We start from the raw sequence: 19,949 nt of genomic DNA, 5'->3' as shown, positions 1-19,949 counted from the left end.
AGGTAGGGGCCAAGGAAACAAAGGTGGAGGTCAGACCGTTAGATGTGGAGGTCGGGCTATTAGAGGTGGAGGTCAGGCTGTTAGAGATGGAGGCCATCCAAATAGAGGCCATCCTAGAGACGTAGGTCAGAGTGGTGGGGCCCATCCCCGATTTTATGCTTTCCCAGCTAGACCTGAGGCTGAGTCATCTGACGCCATTATCACAAGTGTTGTTCCAGTTTTCCATAGAGATGCTTCAATTCTATGTGATCCAGACTCTACTTATTCCTACGTGTCATCTTATTTTGCTTCATATCTAGTTGTTCCTCGTGATTCTTTGAGTTCTCCTGTGTATGTGTCCAAGCCTTTGGGAGATTCTATCGTTGTAGATCTTGTCTATCAGCTCGTGTGTGATTACTATTGGGAGTTTTGAGACTAGTATAGATCTCCTACTTCTTTATATGGTAGACTTTGATGTTATCTTGGGTATAAATTGGCTGTCACCTTATCATGCTATATTGGATTGTCACGCCAAGACGGTGACCTTAGCCATGTCGGGATTTCCTCGATTAGAGTGGAGAGGGACTTTTGGCCATTCTACCAGCAGGGGTATTTCTTATGTCAAAGCTCAACGTATGGTCGAGAGGATGTCTGGCTTATTTGGACTATGTTCGTGACTCGATTGCGGAGGTTCCTTCCATGGATTCAGTACTAGTTGTGCGTGAGTTTCCAAAGGTATTTCCTACAGATCTATCGGGGATGCCACCCGACAGAAATATTGACTTCTGTATTAATTTACCTCTGGGCATTCAGCCCATTTCTATTCCACCATACCGTATGACCCCGCCATAGTTGAAGGAATTGAAGGAGCAGTTGCAATATTTTCTTGATAAGGGATTCATTAGACCTATGGTCTCGTCCTAGGGTGCACCTCTATTGTTCATGAAGAAGAAAGATGGGTTGATGAGGATATGTATAGACTATCGGCAGTTGAACAAGGTCACTATCAAGGATTGATGACTTATTTGTATCCGTTGTCGAGGATTGATGACTTATTTGATCAGCTCCAAGGTTCCAAAGTGTTTTTGAAGATTGATTTGAGGTTTGGCTATCATCAGTTGAAGATTAGGTCATCCGATGTCCCTAAGACAACTTTTCGGACTCGGTATGGACATTATGAGTTCCTAGTGATGTCATTTGGGTTGACAAATTCCCTAGCATCATTTATAGATTTGATGAACTGGGTATTCAAGCCCTATTTGGATTCTTTTGTGATTGTATTCATTGATGATATCTTGATCTACTCCGGTAGTCAAGAGGAGCATGAGCAACATCTTCGGATTGTACTTCATACTCTGAGAGATAGTCAGTTATATGCCAAGTTTTCAAAGTGTGAGTTTTTGTTAGACTCGGTCGCCTTTTTGTGGCATGTTGTATTGGTAGATGGCATAAAGGTGGATCCTAAGAAGATTGAGGCAGCTTAAAACTGGCCTAGACCTACTTCAGCTACAGAGATCCGGAGTTTCCTAGGTTTAGCGGGTTATTAGCACCGGTTCGTGGAGGGTTTTTCATCCATAGCATCTCCATGGACTAGATTGATGCAGAAGGGTGCTCCGTTTAGGTGGTCTGATGAGTGTGAGCTGAGCTTTCAGAATCTCAAGACTACTTTGACTACGGCGCCAGTGTTGGTGTTGCCCACAGGTTTAGGATCCTACAAGGTGTATTGTAATGCATCTCATGCAGGGCTCGATGTAGTATTGATGTAGGATGGCAGGGTGATTGCATACGCATCGTGGTAGCTGAAGGTTCACGAGATGAATTACCCTGTTCATGACTTAGAGTTGGCAGCCATTGTTCATGCGCTGAAGATTTGGAGGCACTATCTTTACGGCATGTCATGTGAGGTATTCACGGATCATCAGAGTCTACAATATTTGTTCAAGCAAAAGGATCTCAACTTGAGGCAGAGGAGGTGGTTGAAAGACTATGATATCACCATTTTGTATCATCCCAGGAAGGCCAATGAGGTGGCCGATGCCTTGAGTAGAAAGGCTGTGAGTATGGGTAGCCTTGCGTATATTCTAGTTGGTGAGAGGCCACTTGTATCAGATGTTCAGGCTTTGGTCAATCAGTTCGTGAGGTTAGATATTTTGGAGCCCAGTCGTGTTCTAGCTTGCATAGTCTCTCGGTCTTCCTTATATGAGTGCATCAGAGAGCGTCAATATGATGACCTTCATTTACATGTTCTTAAGGACACAGTGCGTCACGGCAGTGCCAAACAGTATACCATTGGTGATTATGGGGTTTTGCAGATGCAGGGTGGGATTTGTGCGCCTAATGTGGATGGGCTTCGTGAGTTGATTTTTGAGGAGGCCCATAGTTCCCAGTATTCTATTCATCCAGGTGCCGCCAAGATGTATCACAACTTGTGGGAGAATTATTGGTGGAGGAGGATGAAGAAGGATATAGTTGCATATGTAGCTCCGTGTCTGAATTGTCAACAAGTAAAGTACAAGCATTAGAGGCTGGAGATTCCTGAGTGGAAGTGGGAGCGTATTATTATGGATTTTGTTGTTCGTCTCCTACGGACTAAGAAGAAGTTCGACGTGGTATGGGTCATTATGTACAGGTTGACCAAGTTGGCACATTTCATTCCTGCGGCAATTACCGATTCTTCACAACGGTTAACTGAGATCTATATCTGCGAGATCGTCCGTCTTCACGGTGTGCCTGTGTCCATCATATCTGATTTCAAAGAAGGGTAACCAACTCCTAAATGCCCTGTAGTTCCCTGCTTATATAATGTGGTGCACAACACATCTATAAACAAGACTCTACTAGACACGGCTTGTAGACTCCCTAGGATAGAACTGCTCTGATACCAAGTTTGTCACGCCCCGAACCTAGGAGCGAGACAAGCACCCGGTGCTTCACCTAACCTGGCGTACCAAATTGCGACTAAGGGACTCTGAACATATAATGTCATACTTTGGCCATGGGGCCACCTTGCAAGACAATTTGCGAAGCAAAATATAAAACTGAATGGAAACTAGCGCTAACTAAACATCAATATAAAGCTAGGCCGACAAGGCCGTCATAGCTACTACAGCTGACAAACCATCAAATATACATACCAGGCCTACAAACCCAACATACTGCACTAACCAACAGGATATGTCTACAAGCCTCTACTGATAGATGTATTGTGATCGGAACAGGGCCCCGACCTACCCATATTATATATATAAATACATACATAAGATGCACACAAAAACCTAGACTCAATAACTCCGAAGGATGTGGAGCTTACCGATCAGGCTAAACTCTGGAAACACCTACTGAGGAGGTCTACTCGTCTGTCTATCTGAACCTGCATGCATGAAATGCAGCGTCCCCGAAAAAGGGACGTCAGTACGAAATAATATACCGAGTATGTAAGGCAATAACATAACTGAAAATCGAAACTGAACTGATAATATAATAACTAGAAGTAACTGGGAGTCAAAGATGATCTGGAGATATACTTACCTGCTGATAGTGACTAAACTCCTTCAATATAGTAAGTAAAATAATTGTACGGCCTTATAAGGCTCGGTATATATAACTGCTCTGCCATAGTAGGCTCGCTCATAGGCGCTCAGCCATACTAGGCTATGTATCTCGACCATGCTGGGCTCGCTCATAGGCGCTCGGCCACAGTAGGCTCGGTATATAACTTTCCATCTGATCAGAGGTTGCCCAATAGGGGCCTGCCCATCGATTATAGCTCGATGGTAATGAAAATACTATAATACTGTATATATAGGCTTGCTTCTCTCTTGACTGGAAGAAGACAATACTAAAATTGAATATAGAGTCTCGATAAGGAATAATATTGTAACTTATGAGACTAGAATAGTGTGAATAAATTCATGAATATGAACTTCTCTTTTTGTCTCATTACTAACACATGTAGCTACGAGATCATGCCAAAATGAAGGAAGGCTTAGCCTTAACATACCTTATCACAATCTTTCCAATCACCAAGTTGAAATCACCTCTTCGCACCTTAATCTACAAGAATGATAATAATACTATCGTTAAGTTACGAAAGTTACAACTATCGCACAACGAACGACAAACTTATTTTGTATTAAAACGGGCAGCATCTCCCCTATAATTCTTACTTCCTCCAAATTCAAGATAACACAAACAATACAAGAACAGAACAATGACAACATATATACATCATTTTCCAGCCCTATATACACCATCAAATACTACAAAACAGCCCAACACACCCCAATCTCTTCATACACAAAACGACCACCGTAGTAGTGTCAAACGACCCGAAAATGTTATGACGAACGACCAGCCAACCACCCTACATTTATATGGTGTTTCTACACCCCCTTCCTCCTCCAAAACTCCACAAAATAGTAGTAAAACATGCAGCCCAACAGCAACACAAAACAGTCCACAAAACAGTCCGCTACAAGTGAATAACTCGAACTCACGGCTTCCGATCACCGTCCCGTGAGTTCTTACAAGTATAGAACGACTTACCATGAATTTACAGAAGAAAAATTGGATGAAATAGAGCAGTAAACTCACCTTATTTGTTGGATAACTCAGCTCTTATCTTGGTTCATCAAACTCTAGGTTTTACCTCCAATTGGAACTTGAAAGGGAGAGAAAATCAATTAGGGTTTGTGGGAAATTTTTGGGAGGATTCTTTGCAGAGCTTATGTCTGGTTATTATGCTCTATTTTAAGTCTAATATATGAAGAAAATAGGCCCTTAAAAGGCCTCTTTGGACGACCCGAAATGGCCCATTTTTGGGCTTTCATTTAAGCAAGTAGGTGACACACCTACTTGTCACCTAGCAGCTTGCGCAGTATCGCAAAAATGCCCATATCTCATTACTCCGATGTCATATTGACAAACGGTTTAATGCATTGGAAAATAGACTCATAGATCTTTAATTTGATGGGTGGAACACTCCATAACTCTAAGTATATTGGGAGAAAATTGCAGTTACATTTGACCCAAAGTTTCAGTAAAACTTATGAGTGTAACTTGTGATGACTTTCATCGACTTTTGTTCCACAACTCGCTTGACATTAAAACATAACACACGGATGTCATACGACTAATATAAATCATAACATAATCTCCTTATCATGTTAATCACCCTAGTCTCACCCCAAAGGTACATGTTATAACATTCCCAACTTGTCGACTTTCGACGAAACATTGTTTTATACAATTGCTTTAGCTTCTGAACTGTCCAACCCTCTTTGTACTTGTTGTTCATGATCTTCAATATTTGTAACCTCATAGGTAACATGATTAACTTACTTTATATACTTTTAAATATTATCTCATTTTTGGTCCTATATTAGTTTGCTTACGACGCATTTTTACGTACAAAAATATAGGGTGTAACATCACTCCCCCCTTGGGAACATTCGTCCTCGAATGTTTACTCTTTGAGGCTTTGGAAACTTTTGCAAGAGTATCCTTCGTACACTAGGTTAAAACCAACCTGTACGTAGCCAGAAAACATACTATGCATGCCACACATGGCCAATGTTTATAAATAGCAACACTTTGCCTCACCAACCGTAAATCATAAATACTAAAAGTGAAAAATAAAAGCTTACCTGATGACCTGCTAGCCTGAATAGAGCTGTGTTGTAGCATCCCATCTCGAGCCATATCTTCAGTTTGAAATAGGTGGGGGTATTTAGACTTCATTTCTTCCTCCGATTCCCACGTCATCTCTTCTACATTCTTGCTCCTCCATAAAACCTTTACGGAAGCAACCTCCTTATTTCGTAGATTGCGGATTTGTCGGTCTAGGATGGCAACTGGAATTTCCTCGTATGACAAGTCCTCTGTAATCTGTACATCATCCATGGGCACCACTCGGGTAGGATCGCCAATGCACTTCCGTAGCATAGATACGTGAAAAACTGGATGGACAGACTCCAATTCTGAGGGCAACTCTAACTCATAAGCTACTTGGCCCACTCTCCGAATGATCCTATAAGGCCCAATATACCGTGGGCTAAGCTTGCCTTTCTTGCCAAACCTCATCACGCCCTTCATAGGTGATACCTTTAAGAATACCCAGTCGTTAATCCTGAACTCTAAGTCTCGTCGCCGGACGTCAGAATATGACTTCTGATGACTCTGAGCTGTCAACAGTCGCTCCCGAATAAGCTTTACTTTCTCTATGGCCTGTTGAACCAGGTCTGGCCCATATAACCCAAATTCCCCAACATCAAACCACCCTATAGGAGATCTGTACTTACGCCCATACAAAGCCTCGTACGGAGCCATCTGAATACTGGAGTGGTGATTGTTATTATATGCAAACTCGACAAGAGGTAGATGTTCATCCCAACTTCTTTTAAAATCCAACACACATACTCGTAACATATCCTCGAGCGTTTGAATTGTGCGCTCGGCTTGTCCATCAGTCTGTGGATGAAAAGCTGTGCTGAGATTCACCTGAGTCCCTAGACCTCTCTGAAATGACCTCCAAAAATGTGCTGTAAACTGAGCCCCACGGTCAGATATAATAGAAACTGGTACTCCGTGTAGCCGCACTATCTCCTTAATATATAACTTTGCATAATCTTCTGTTGTATATGTAGATCTGACCGGTAGGAAGTGAGCTGATTTCGTGAGCCTATCGACTATCACCCATATGGAATCGAACTTACGATTAGAACGAGGTAAACCCGTGATAAAGTCCATGTTTATCGCCTCCCATTTCCATGTCGGGATCTCTATAGTCTGCATTAGCCCTCCAGGCTTCTGGTGCTCTACCTTCACTTGCTGGCAACTAGTACATTGGGCGACAAACTCAGCAATGTTCTTCTTCATATCATTCCACCAGTACACATCCTTAATGTCATGATACATCTTCGTCAACCCAGGATGGATGGAATACCATGAATAATGTGCCTCTGACATAATCCTGTCTCGTAGCCCTGCTACATCTGGAACACACAAACTACCCCTATATCTGAGAACCCCATCTACCTTTAGCTCTAACAGTGGCTTCTTCTGCTGTGGAACTCGCTCTCTCAGCTCGACCAACTCTGGGTCCTCGTACTGCCTTTCCTTGACTTCCGCTATGAGGGATGATTTTGTAGTGTTTTGGAGTACAACTCCACCATCCTTAGAATCTACTAACCGAACCCCCAACGAAGACAATTGATGAATCTCTCTAGCTAATTGTCTTTTCTTGGGCTCTACATGTGCTAAGCTACCCATACATCGACGACTTAATGCATCTGCTACAACATTAGCTTTCCCTGGATGGTAGAGAATGTTAACATCGTAATCTTTTAATAACTCAAGCCATCGCCTCTGTCGCAAATTCAACTCTTTCTGCTTGAAGATATATAGTAGGCTTTTATGATCAGTAAATACATCAACATGAACACCATATAAATAATGCTGCCATATCTTAAGTGCATGGACAACCGCAGCTAACTCGAGGTCGTAGGTCGGATAATTCCTCTCGTGCTTCCTCAACTGCCTTGAAGCATACGCAATTACCTTCCCATGTTGCATCAGAACACATCCTAACCCGACACCTGATGCATCACAATACACGGCATAACCCTCTAGACCCTCTGGAAGTGTTAGAACTGGAGCTGAGGTCAACCTGTTCTTAAGCTCTTGGAAACTCCGCTCGCAAGCCTCTGTCCATTGAAACTTAGTTTCTTTCTGTGTCAACTTCGTCAATGGTGCCGAAAGGGAAGAAAAACCCTCTACAAACCTCCGATAGTATCCTGCTAAGCCTAGAAAGCTACGAACCTCTGTCGGAGTGGTAGGTCTAGGCCAAGATTTCACGGCCTCAATCTTCTTAGTGTCCACCTTTATCCCTTCATCTGATACAATATGCCCCAAGAATGCTACAGACTTCAACCAGAACTCACATTTAGAAAACTTAGCATACAACTTACGATCACGGAGGGTTTGAAGTACCGCTCGCAGGTGGTCCACATGCTCATCCTCTGAACGGGAATAAACCAGAATATCATCAATAAATACTATCACGAACAGATCTAAAAATGGCCGGAATAGGCTATTCATCAAGTCCATAAATACAGCGGGTGCATTAGTCAACCCGAAGGACATGACAACGAACTCGAAGTGGCCATATCGGGTCCGGAAGGCTGTCTTCGGAATATCTTTTTCCCGAACTCTGACCTGGTGGTACCCCGACCTCAAATCTATCTTTGAAAAGCATCTAGCCCCCTGCAACTGATCAAACAAGTCATCGATCCTTGGAAGTGGATACTTATTCTTAATAGTTACCTTGTTCAGCTGCCTATAATCGATACACATCCTCAGCGAGCCGTCTTTCTTCCGCACAAATAGTACTGGTGCACCCCAAGGTGAGGTACTGGGCCTGATGTAACCTTTCTCCAACAAATCTTTTAACTGCTCCTTCAACTCCTTCAATTCGCCAGGTGCCATTCTATACGGAGGGATGGATATTGGTTGAGTTCCTGGAAGCAAATCGATGCTAAAATCAATCTCTCGCTCTGGAGGAATACCTGGAAGCTCATCTGGAAACACATCTGCATACTCTTTGACTACGGGAATAGACTGAAGTGTAGGTATCTCAGCATCTGCATCTCTAACTCGCACAATATGATAAATGCACCCTTTTGCGATCATTTTCCTCGCCTTCAGATAGGAAATAAACCTACCTCTGGGTGTTGGTGTATTACCTACCCATTCAAGGACTGGCTCAACCGAAAATTAAAATCTGGCTGCCTTTGCTCGGCAATCAACTGTGGCATAGCAAGTTGCCAACCAGTCCATGCCCATGATAGCATCAAAATCCATCATCTCTAGCTCAACTAGGTCAGCTGAGGTCTGACGACTACAAATTGTCACCATACAACCTCGGTAAACCCGTCTAGCAATAATCGATTCTCCGACCGGTGTAGATACCGCAAAAGGATCACTTAGTATTTCAGGCACTATACCAAACTTCCTCGCGACAAATGGGGTAATATACGATAAAGTAGATCCTGGGTCTATCAAAGCATAAGCATCGTGAGAGAAAATGGTTAATATACCTGTCACAACGTCTGGTGAAGACTCCTGGTCCTGTCGACCCGCTAAAGCATAGATACGGTTCTGATTACCACTTGAACTGGAACCTCTACCTCTGCCCCGACCTCTACCAGCCGAAGACTGAGTCTCGCGCCCTGAAGGATGCACGGACATAGATTATCCGGTTGCTGAACTCGCTGGTTGTGCCATTCCCCCCGAATCTCTATTTGGGCAATCTCGCATCATATGCCCTGGACGCCCACATATATAACAAGCATCAGAACCTGCTCGGCATTGGCCCAAGTGTCCTCTACCACAGATGTCACACCGTGGAGGAAATGACCATGTCTGCGCAGATCCTCGCTGTCGCTGCAAACCCGATGCCCGTGAGCTCTCACCTGGTCCTGACTGAGTACAACGATCATACCTGTAACCCTGTAACTGAGGTGGCGGAGGCCTAGGTGGCCGTCCAAAGTACTGGGTCCTATAACTACCCTGATATTGCTCCTGAGACCTGGAAAATCTCATCCTCTTACGTTGCCCTTGCTCAGCCCTCTCTGTACCCTACTGCCGACGCCTACCCCTTTCTATATTCTGGGCGAATGCCTGAATCCGGGAGATATCCATACTATCCTGCAATGCAGCGGTGGCACATGCTTCGGTTAACTCTGGGGCTAACCCTGCTATAAACCTGTGAATCCTGTCCCGCATAGTAGCGACTATGGATGGTGCATATCTGGCCAATGAGTCAAAACGGAGACTATACTCTCGAACACTCATATTACCCTGCTTGAGGGCTAGAAACTGATCGACTCGAGCCTGTCGGATCTCCCGTGGTAAGTACTGGTCAAGGAAGGCATCTGAAAAATTCTCCCAAATAGCTGGAGGTGCATCACATCCCCTGGACCTCTCCCATCCCTCGTACCAAAGGATGGCTATATCTCGGAGTCGAAAAGCTGCTAGCTCAACTGCCTCTTTCTCCATGGCATGCATAACACGAAAGATCCTGTGAAGCTGATCTATGAAATTCTGCGGGTCCTCCCTCTGATCTGTCCCCGTGAACTCTGGGGGACTCAAAGCAATAAACTCTCGGACCCTTGAACTCCCAGACCCCTCAGAAGTTCCTGCACTAGCTGATGCCCTAGCCTGTTGCTGGGTAGCTACCAACTGTGTCAACAAATGCACCGCACTCCTCAAGTCCTGATCTGATGGAAGTGGAGGGGGAACTGGATGTGCGGTTTCCCTAGGAATCTCCATAGTTGGTGGAGGAGCCGGTAATGGCTGAGTATGGGTCTCACCTTGAGCCTCAGACTGGGCCCCATCTACTGGGGGTACCCTGCTGGTCCCCTCACCTGCTGCTGTATCTCTCCTCTGGCTAGCCGTAGTCTTCCTAGTCACCGTCATCTGTGCATGCAAACACCAACACATAAGTTTAATTCAAATTTCCTATAACTCAGTTCTGTAGCACGATTTAGATTTCAAAGAAGGGTAACCAACTCCTAAATGCCCTGTAGTTCCCTGCTTATATAATGTGGTGCACAACACATCTATAAACAAGACCCTACTAGACACGGCTTGTAGACTTCCTAGGACAGAACTGCTCTGATACCAAGTTTGTCACGCCCCGAACCTAGGAGCGAGACAAGCACCCGGTGCCTCACCTAACCTGGCGTACCAAATTGCGACTAAGGGACTCTGAACATATAATGTCATACTTTGGCCATGGGGCCACCTTGCAAGACAATTTGCGAAGCAAAATATAAAACTGAATGGAAACTAGCGCTAACTAAACATCAATATAAAGCTAGGCCGACAAGGCCGTCATAGCTACTACAGCTGACAAACCATCAAATATACATACCAGGCCTACAAACCCAACATACTGCACTAACCAACAGGATATGTCTACAAGCCTCTACTGATAGATGTATTATGATCGGAACAGGGCCCCGACCTACCCATATTATATATATAAATACATACATAAGATGCACACAAAAACCTAGACCCAATAACTCCGAAGGATGTGGAGCTTACCGATCAGGCTAAACTCTGGAAACACCTACTGAGGAGGTCTACTCGTCTGTCTATCTGAACCTGCATGCATGAAATGCAGCGTCCCCGGAAAAGGGACGTCAGTACGAAATAATGTACCGAGTATGTAAGGCAATAACATAACTGAAAATCGAAACTGAACTGATAATATAATAACTAGAAGTAACTGGGAGTCAAAGATGATCTGGAGATATACTTACCTGCTGATAGTGACTAAACTCCTTCAATATAGTAAGTAAAATAATTGTACGGCCTTATAAGGCTCGGTATATATAACTGCTCTGCCATAGTAGGCTCGCTCATAGGCGCTCAGCCATACTAGGCTATGTATCTCGACCATGCTGGGCTCGCTCATAGGCGCTCGGCCACAGTAGGCTCGGTATATAACTTTCCATCTGATCAGAGGTTGCCCAATAGGGGCCTGCCCATCGATTATAGCTCGATGGTAATGAAAATACTATAATACTGTATATATAGGCTTGCTTCTCTCTTGACTGGAAGAAGACAATACTAAAATTGAATATAGAGTCTCGATAAGGAATAATATTGTAACTTATGAGACTAGAATAGTGTGAATAAATTCATGAATATGAACTTCTCTTTTTGTCTCATTACTAACACATGTAGCTACGAGATCATGCCAAAATGAAGGAAGGCTTAGCCTTAACATACCTTATCACAATCTTTCCAATCACCAAGTTGAACTCACCTCTTCTCACCTTAATCTACAAGAATGATAATAATACTATCGTTAAGTTACGAAAGTTACAACTATCGCACAACGAACGACAAACTTATTTTGTATTAAAACGGGCAGCATCTCCCCTATAATCCTTACTTCCTCCAAATTCAAGATAACACCAACAATACAAGAACAGAACAATGATAACATATATACATCATTTTCCAGCCCTATATACACCATCAAATACTACAAAACAGCCCAACACACCCCAATCTCTTCATACACAAAACGACCACCGTAGTAGTGTCAAACGACCCGAAAATGTTATGACGAATGACCAGCCAACCACCCTACATTTATATGGTGTTTCTACACCCCTTCCTCCTCCAAAACTCCACAAAACAGTAGTAAAACACGCAGCCCAACAGCAACACAAAACAGTCCACAAAACAGTCCGCTACAAGTGAATAACTCGAACTCACGGCTTCCGATCACCGTCCCGTGAGTTCTTACAAGTATAGAACGACTTACCATGAATTTACAGAAGAAAAATTGGATGAAAGAGAGCAGTAAACTCACCTTATTTGTTGGATAACTCAGCTCTTATCTTGGTTCATCAAACTCTAGGTTTTACCTCCAATTGGAACTTGAAAGGGAGAGAAAATCAATTAGGGTTTGTGAGAAATTTTTGGGAGGATTCTTTGCAGAGCTTATGTCTGGTTATTATGCTCTATTTTAAGTCTAATATATGAAGAAAATAGGCCCTTAAAAGGCCTCTTTGGACGACCCAAAATGGCCCATTTTTGGGCTTTCATTTAAGCAAGTAGGTGACACACCTACTTGTCACCTAGCAGCTTGCGCAGTATCGCACAAATGCCCATATCTCATTACTCCCATGTCATATTGACAAACGGTTTAATGAATTGGAAAATAGACTCATAGATCTTTAATTTGATGGGTGGAACACCCCATAACTCTAAGTATATTTGGAGAAAATTGCAGTTACATTTGACCCAAAGTTTCAGTAAAACTTATGAGTGTAACTTGTGATGACTTTCATCGACTTTTGTTCCACAACTCGCTTGACATTAAAACATAACACACGGATGTCATACGACTAATATAAATCATAACATAATCTCCTTATCATGTTAATCACCCTAGTCTCACCCCAAAGGTACATGTTATAACATTCCCAACTTGTCGACTTTCGACGAAACATTGTTTTATACAATTGCTTTAGCTTCTGAACTGTCCAACCCTCTTTGTACTTGTTGTTCATGATCTTCAATATTTGTAACCTCATAGGTAACATGATTAACTTACTTTATATACTTTTAAATATTATCTCATTTTTGGTCCTACATTAGTTTGCTTACGACGCATTTTTACGTACAAAAATATAGGGTGTAACATCTTGCCGCTTGCAGAGATTCCCTACAACAACAACTACCAGTTGAGCATTCAAATGGCTCTTTATGAGGCATTATACGGGAGGCGGTGCCGTTCGCTAGTTGGATGGTTCGAGTCGGGAGAGGCTCGGTTGTTAGGTACCGATTTGGTTCAGGATGCCTTTGAAAAGGTCAAGATTATTCAGGATCGATTTGCACAGCTCAGTCTATCTTCAAGAGAGGGTATTGATCCAGGTTTCACCCATGAAGGGTGTGATGAGGTTTAGAAAGAAGGGCAAGTTGAGCCCTAGGTATATCAGACCCTTTGAGATTATTGAGAAAATGGGTTAGGTAGCCTACAGGCTCGCATTTCCACCTAGTTTTTCAGTAGCCCATCCGGTGTTCCATGTGTCCATGCTCCGAAAGTATCACGGTGATCCGTCCCATGTGTTAGATTTCAGCTCAGTCCAATTGGACAAGGATTTGGCTTATGAGGAGGAGCCGGTGGCTATTCTAGCCCGACAGGTCCGACAGTTGAGTTCTAAGGGTTATCCTTTAGTTCGAGTGTAATGGAGAGGTCAGTCGATCGAGGAAGCCATGTGGGAGTCCGAGTCGAACATGCGTTGTAGATATCCACACCTTTTCACCAGTCCAGGTACCTTTCTATGTCCGTTCGAGGATGAATGTTTGTTTTAGATGTGGAGAATGTGATGATCCGATAGGTCATTTTCAGTTTTAGCCTTCATTTCTGTGTTCTGAGACCTCGAATAGCTCCGTTTTAGCCTTCCTCAATTTGCGTGCGTAGTCCGTGTCTTTTTCTGGAAAACTTTTATGTGAAAAATTGATGAAAATATGAAATTGTTTCTTAAAAGTCATTTGAGTTGACTACGGTCAACGTTTTGTGTGAACGGACCCAAATCATTGTTTTGACAGTCCTAGTGGGTCCATATCGTGATTTGGGACTTGGGCGTATGCCCGAATTCGAATTCGGAAGTCCCTAACTTGATTTAAAGTAATTTATTGAAAACTAGTAATTTTAAGGCTAAACGAATTCCTAAGTTTGATAGTAGGTTGAATTTGTTGCTACCGGGTTCAGATTTCGGTTCCGCAATATGTTCATTTAAGTATTTATAACTTGTCTGCAAAATTTGGTGCAAAATGGAGTTGATTTGACATGACTCGGACATCCGGTTGTAAAGTTTCATGTTCTTGAGTTTCTTTGAAAATATCATTCATTTTGATATCTGATTCGTAGTTCTAGGTGTTATTTTGGGATTTTGATTGCGCGAGCAAGTTCGTATGATGTTATTACACTTATGTGCATGTTTAGTTTGGAGCCCGAGGGGCTCGGGTGAGTTTCGGATAGGCTATAGAGTGATTTTTGAACTTAGAAGAATGCTGGTGCATCAGGTTTGCAGATCTCGCATTTGTGAGAACCTATTCGCAAATGCGAGATCAGGCTCGCATATGCGAGGTTGGTGGGGTTGGGTCAGCTTTGCTTTTGTGAAGTTAAGTCCACAAATGCGATGGTGGGTAAGTTCGCATTTGCGAACTTTTGTGTCGCATTTGTGACTAAAGGAAAACTGGGACCGACTCGCATTTGCGAGTTGATTGTTCGCATTTGCGGACATCCCTTATTCATATTTGCGACAACTTCATTGCATTTGCGACGAAAGCAGGCTCAGTTTTGCGAACTATGTTTCGCAATTGCGATAACTGCAGCTGGGTAAAAGAGGGGGAAAACGGGAATTAGCTCATTTCTCACAAACTCTCAATCCTAAACACCCTAGAGGTGATTTTCTAAGAGGATTTTCTTCCCAAAAACATTGGTAAAAAACTTTAATCTATTTTGTTTTCAGTTACCCATTACTTTCCAAGTATTTTCAACATTAAATCTTGGATTTGTATGATAGAAATTAGGAATTTGGGGTTTTTTTGTAAAATTGGGATTTAGACCTCAAATTGAGGTTGGATTTCAAAACTAATCACATAATCGGGCTCGAGGGTGAATGGGTAGTCGGTTTTTGGTCCGAATCTTGATTTCTGACCAAGCGAGGCCCGGGGTTGACTTTTATTGACTTTTTGGGAAAGTTTAAAGATCTTAACTTTATGTATTGTAATTGATTACCCTAGCATTGTTTGTTGATATTAAGTCAATTTTGGTTAGATTCGATTGGTTTGGAGGCGAATTTTAGAGGAAAGTCCCAGGTTGAGCATTGGGTCTAACCTTGGTTGAGGGAATTGGGGACCCTTGAACTATATGTTATGTGAATTACATGTGTAACGGCGTATATGCGAAGTGACGAGTGTATATACTCCATCAAAGTAATTGTTTCCATGCTTTCCCGTATTTAATTAATTATATTATTCCATGCCTTAACTGTTACATGCTTTAATTGCTTTCTATGTCGTAACTTGTTACTTATCATCTATTTATTCTTGTATTGAAATGTTTGTTTCTTCCATGATCCCATGATTAATTGTTACTTGCCTTAATTGTCTTACTTGTATACTTTAACTTGTATATTTGGCTTGGCTTGTTGCTTTGTGTTAATTGTAGCATTCCTTGATTTGGTACAGGGTTTCTTATTGCTTTGCTTTCATATTCTTTAATCGTAGAGAATCTCATTAATTGAGTTGTTGAATTGATTACATTTATTGATTTTTTTTATGGATCGGGTTGCATGCCGCAACGGGTGGAATAAGGGAGAATTGATATTGATATGGTGGGATCGGGTTGCACGCCGCAACAGATTTTATATGTGATTTTGATATGATGAAATAAGGGAGGATTATGGTATTGATTATGATTATATGGCGGGATCGGGTTGCGCGTCGCAACAAATTTTATATGTTATTCTTAATATTGATAAGGTGAAATAAGGGAGGATTGTGTTTGTAATCTGGGATCGGGTTGCGCGCTGCAGCGGATTTTGTGTGTTGTATTCATTGTTGTATTGTATTAGCTTCCAATACTTTCATATGATATTCTGAGGGATGATATTACTGAATTCACTGATTTCGAGGATTGAGTTACTTTCATTAGTTTACTGCTTCGCCGTTATTTCTTGTTTTCCTTTCCTATTATTATTATTATTATTATTATTATTATTATTATTATTATTATTATTATTATTATTATTATTATTATTATTATTATTATTATTATTATTATTATTATTATTATTATTATTATTATTACTACTACTACTACTATTATTATTATTATTAAATTTATTAGTATCATTATTATTATCATTATCATTGTCATTATCATTATCATTATGATTATCATTATTATCATTATTATTATTATTATTATTATTATTATTATTATTATTATTATTATTATTATTATTATTATTATCATTTTCATTATTATTATTATTATTATTATTATTATTATTATTATTATTATTATTATTATTATTATTATTATTATTATTATTATTATTATTATTATTATAATAATAATAATAATAATAATAATAATAATAATAATAATAATAATAATAATAATAATAATAATAATAATATAGTACATGGGGTCGGTTGTACTCATATTAACTCTGCACTTGTTGAGCAGATTTTGGAGTCGGTCCTAGCGGCGGTCAGTAGATTGTTTCGATTGATTGCTTGACGGACACTTGAGGTACAGTGACAAGCGCAAAATAAGTGTATGAAACTTCGGCTCGCTAGTCAAAGATACTATTGTATTAAATCATCTCCACAAGGATTGGTTTAAATAATGCTCAAAGAAATCTTCAGCTTAACACTATTCAGGAAAATAAACCTTTGATTTTGAGTTATTAACTAACTAAGATTAAAAACTAAGATTCTCAATTGTGAATGAATAATGGAAATTTTGTGACTAAGTAGCAACTATTGAATATCAACCCAAACAAGATAACACAATGTTAATGTCACGACCTAAATTTTCTCTCCGTATGACGTCGTGACGGCATCTAGTCTCTACGACTAGGTAAGCCTAACATTTGCGGAATAATGAAATAAAAACATAATTTTAACAACTAACCGTTCAAAAATACACAGCAATCCCAAAACCAGAACATGGTGAATCACAAACTAAAGAAGGAAAATCTAGTGTCTCTATACATCAAAGTCTAACAAAGGAAAAATACAGAAGATAATGGACATGAGAAAGAGTAGAAGGGGGACTCTGAGGTCTGCGGACGTGGCAGATATACATTGAAGTCTCCAAAGCTGTCCCGGCTCACTGATAGTGCGGCTGATAAGGAGCACCTGGATCTGCACATGGAAAATATGTGCAGAAGAGTAGCATGAGTACACCACAATCGGTACCCAGTAAGTTTCAAGCCTAACCTCGGTCGAGTAGTGACGAGACCAGGTCAGGGCCCTACCGGTATATATATAATAAAACAAGATAGAATGAAATACCGCAGTAAAATAAAGACTGAAATTTAACAAGAATGAAATCATAGAAGACAACAACTCAGTACACAGAGATAACAACAGGGGATCTCCCGAGATATCGTCTCGTAGTCCCAAACGTAAATGTGCAGTACATGGGGATCTCCTGGAATACCGTGCCGTAGTCCCAAAGTAAATATGCAGTACAGGGGGATCTCCAGGAATACCGTTCCGTAGTCCCAAAGTAAATATGCAGTACAAGGGGATCTCCCGGAATATCGTTCCGTAGTCCCCAAGTAAATATACAGCGCAAATAATAGAAATACTACTACATCATGAAATCTTATAATTTAGACTAAGTACCAGTCAAGGAAAAAGCAGGAAATTCACTAAGCATGCTGCACAGAGTTCACATAAGCAATTAGGACACGTAGACATATTGTATTAGACTAAACATGATAGCTACACATATTGGAATAACTCAATTAAGAATGAAAATAGATTAATACTCATAAAAATGGTATAACTAAAAAAAAAAAAAAAACAAGTTGCTGCTTAGTAAGAAAATCGGGTTTTTCCACAACTAGCCCGTGTACGTAGTCGTCACCTCACGTACACGACGCTCGTATATAAAAAACAGTACAAATCCTACTAGGAGTTCCCCCACACAAAGGTAGGCAAGCCAGTTACCTCGAACCAAGCTCAATCAATCGGTCACAATGCCTTTTCAATGAATATCCGGCTCCGGATGGCCCAAATCTAGCCAAAGACAATTACATATCATAAATACAACCATAATAGACTCATCTAATTAATGAAATCAACATTTTAACAAAAATTCCGGAACCTGGTAAAAGTCACAAAATAAGAACACTCATTCACTCACGAGTTTAACCATATAAAAATTACTCAAATCCGACCACAAATCCCCTTTCAAAATACGAAATCTTTATTGAAGAAGTTCTTCCAAATTTTTCCCAATTTAAACCCCAAAATTCGAAAAAATGATGAAATCAACCATAGATTAGTGGAATATAACCATAAAGGAGTTAAGAATCGTTACCCAATCTATATCTCTGAAAATCCCTCAATACCTCGTCCAAAATCCGAGCTCCTAAAAATGGAAAACCCCCTGTTGTTTGGAGACTTTAACACTGCCCAGTGATTCCTTAATCGCGATCCAGGAAATAGCCTCGCGATCGTGAAGAACAAATTTGCTGCCCCAGAAATTAACTCTACGCTATCGCATAAAACGCCACGTGAACGCGATGCTCTGGCTCCCATACTCACGCAATCGTGAACGTCCTCACGCGATCGCGATGAGCAAAACGCGTGGCCCAGCTTTGGTCCACTTAACCCTACGCAAACACGACCTTGTCTCTGCGTTCGCGAAGCACCACCTCACATCACTACGTGTTCGAATGCCCATGTCCGCGAACGCGAAGAACAATTCCATCCTCTGCCCAGCTAAGCCTACGCGATCGCGGATCACCCCACGCGATCGCATATAAGAAAACCAGAACTCAGACACCAGAAAACTTCAGCAACCTCCAAATTCCAAAAATCGATCCGTTGGGCGTCCGAAACTCACCCGAGGCCCCTGAGACCTTAACCAAACATACCAACTAATCCTAAAACATCATACGAACTTAGTCGAATCCTCAAACCACATCAAACAATGCTAAAATCACAAATCATCCTCTGATTCAAACTTAAAGAACTTGAAACTTCCAAATTCAACAACCGATGCCGAAATTAGCCAAACCATCTCTGATTGACCCCAAATTTTGTACACACGTCATATTCAACATTGCAGACCTACTCCAACTTCCGGAATCAGAATCCGACCCCGATATCAATAATTTCACTACCGGCCCATAACTCTAAAAATTTGACTTTCGCCATTTCAAGCCTAAATGAGCTACGAACCTCCAAAACACAATCCGGACATGCCCCTAAACCCAAAATCACCTAACGGAGCTAACGGAACCGACAGAATTCCATTCTGGAGTTATCTTCATTCAGTTCCGACTACAGTCCAAATTCTAAGGCTTAAACCTCAATTTAGGGACTTAGTATCCCAAAACATTCCGAAACCAAAAACAAAATCTCCTGGCAGTCACCTAAGCAGAAAAAGGTATGGTGGAAATAGTAAATAGGGGATCAAGGCTATTACTCTCAAAACGACCGGCCAGGTCGTTACAGTTAATTGCAGCAACACGTCTCTTTCGATTAAAGTAAAACCACACTTAACCTTGCAATTCAATTAGTAACTCATTCAACGAATTCAGGAAAATAACAGAAATAAAACCCAAAACAATAGTCAAATCACAATATCCGTCAATAACCCTAAGAAAGATTACTCCATAGTGGAG

This window comes from Nicotiana tabacum, chromosome 2 (assembly GCF_000715075.1).
Source record: "Nicotiana tabacum cultivar K326 chromosome 2, ASM71507v2, whole genome shotgun sequence".
In the NCBI taxonomy this organism is placed as follows: domain Eukaryota; kingdom Viridiplantae; phylum Streptophyta; class Magnoliopsida; order Solanales; family Solanaceae; genus Nicotiana; species Nicotiana tabacum.
Note: the sequence above shows the minus strand (reverse complement) of the source record.